Below are 2743 nucleotides of genomic sequence, written 5' to 3'. Positions count from 1 at the left end.
TGTGGGGGTGCAGGGAAGGAGACGGTTTGTAATAATGTGGCCTAGGAAGCCAGGGAGCCCAGTTTTAAGCAACTTATTGTTTGGAGATGTTAGCTGCTGAGAAGCTTCTCACTTTCTGAAAATATTATACAATAAATAGACAAGCTTCCTTCTGTTTCTAGAAATCCAGATGGGCTTACATGCTAATCTTAGACTTTGATTCACAGTAAAGCAGTGATAATTGGTGGCCAGTATTTTGGCCGTGATGTCATTCAAGGCCCTGGACTGGCTTTTCCCTGTCTTACTAACCACCCTCAGTCCACAGTGTACTTTCCAGATGCATAGGTAGAGGTCCAAGGAGCTGACACAAACCACAGAGTTTGCCTCCGAGTTCCCATGCAAGGACTTGAGCCTGTGCTGTCAAGTTCATGTCTACAGTGACTGAACTCATATTGGGCCACAATGCTAACCAGCACTTCCACAGCTCCTGTCATTTTAAACCTTAGCTGCTTTGCCTTGATGCTAAATATTAGTATCTGAAAAGTCATAATTCTTAAATGGAAGAGCCAATGGGTAAGAATTATTTGAAAGAGAGCAGATCTAGTTCTTGAAGTGGACTATGTCTTCATGGGCATAGAAAGTGGTTTCCAGAGTGGGGTTCCTAAATGGGATTGCCAGCACACCCCACTCAAAACCTGTTAAAAATGCTGTTTTTCAGTTATCCCAGAGATAATCAGAACTCAGAAGCTTGTGCCTGCCTGTCTGACACATGCTACTGAGAAGCAGTGCTTAAGAAACCTGCACTGTCATGATGACACACTGCAAGCAAAATCAAGACAGCAGACCACACCATTAGCCTGCTCAGTATGAGGGGAGCCTGTGGATGCTACAATCACCTCTGTTACAGTAAGTTCCATGTGTGTTGTCATCAGAGCAGAACTGATACTTGGAGTCTTTGAAGCCATCCTCACAAATGCAGGTCCCATTACCACTGTAGACATCTATGGGCAATAAGAATACATGTGGAAGTGAAGTTCTTGCTTTTGCTCCATAGCTTGAATTTGAACTCATGCTCAGTCCCATTGGAAGTGACTTTGGACTCCTTGTGGGAGGTGGAGTCATCTCTGTATCAAGTAAGTTACGGAGATGGTACCCAGCATGGGGATCCTGATCTAGGACCTAGAACCTTAAGGGACAAGGTGCAAGTGTGTATTATGTGGCTGTACCCTCTAAAAAGGAAACACTGTGGGTGGAGTGAGTCCCAGTACTCAGAAGGTTAACTAAATTTAGGAAACTCACAGAATACAAGGCTTGAGAAAGCCAAACAGTTATGACCCACAGGGAGACTCACAGAGTTCATGTAAGAAGCAAAATCTTGCTGAGGCAGGGGGCTCTTCAGTGGGGCCATCTGACATTTGGGCAGGCAGCTCCTATGTGGGATGCAGCTTTTGTGATACATGACATGTGTTAACTTGGCCCTTTCTGTTATGGGGCTAAGAGTCACACTTGCTTCCTGACGTAAACCTAATGAAGTCACTATAAACCTGATGAAATTCATCATGATAGACTTGGTAGTCTTCCTTCTTTCCTTCCTTCCTTCCTTCCTTCCTTCCTTCCATCTTTTTTTTCCATCAGTATTCTGAATCTACCTGTTTTTATCTCCTGAGAATGAGAAGGTTACAATGTAAAATGAGACCCTTCAAACAACATTTAGGGGATGGCAGTAGGCAGACAGGGGCCTTCAGCTCAGATTGGCCCTGTTCTCTCCACACAATGCTTGCTCAGCTGTGGTCTATGCTACAGTGCTTTGTCTCCATTGTAAAGCCTGCTTGCTCTCCTACCTGTATAGTCCTGGCAAAACCAGGTTTGTACTGACTGCTAAACACCAGAATTGGGAGCAGTCTTCCTTCCCCACTAACTATCAGGCCCCAGGCATCATTACTGGTCTCTTATTATTCTTTCTTTGTAAGACTCTCCCCCCACACATGTTTTTCCTCCTTTGCAAGAGACATAGTTTAGATGTGGATTTATTAAATCCCCAGATCTATAGTTCTCCTACATAATCACAGCTATTTCTATCTTCCTTTGTGTGGTCTTGGCCTACAAGTAAAGTCAATCTCTGGATTTTACATTGCACTAGGTTCTGAAGTTTGGTTTAAAAAAAAAACACAAAGCAAGCACTGGCTAATAATGTATTTGTTTTCAATGAATACAATGAAAACCTCGGACCTTATGATCTCCCAAATGTTTGGGAAGTGAGGTCCAGAGAGTTTTGAGTTGTCTAAGATCTCATGGTGAACTATAGGGAAGATGAGACTAAGCAACATCCTCCTAAGTGCCTTCTCCTCCTCACCTCCTCTCCCCAGGTCCAGATTCCTCTGCTGTAGATTCCTCCTGTTTTAATAACACATCTTTTGATTTCTGGGAACATTGGCCAGCATTGTGCTACTTTTTGGCTTAGGAGTTTTCAATGTTACCTTGTTACTTATGAAATTCAGCATGCATGAGACAGTGTGAACCAGGAACTGTACTCACCTTCCCATTTCCAGAACATGGATTCAAGAACTCTCCTGGGCATGGGTTGCAGTCAGGCGTGAAGAAGCTTTACAATCCTTTTGTACCTGGAAAAAACACATATGCTGCCCCTAGGAACCCCAGAAAGAGCACTGATTCCTCAGAAGAGGGTTATTCTATGGGAGATACAGTACCAAATCTTCTTATAGCATGTCTCTCTTGTGCACAAGAGAATGAGGCAGAAAGAGGC

Source organism: Meriones unguiculatus (genome assembly GCF_030254825.1).
Source record: "Meriones unguiculatus strain TT.TT164.6M chromosome Y unlocalized genomic scaffold, Bangor_MerUng_6.1 ChrY_unordered_Scaffold_35, whole genome shotgun sequence".
NCBI lineage: Eukaryota > Metazoa > Chordata > Mammalia > Rodentia > Muridae > Meriones > Meriones unguiculatus.
Note: the sequence above shows the minus strand (reverse complement) of the source record.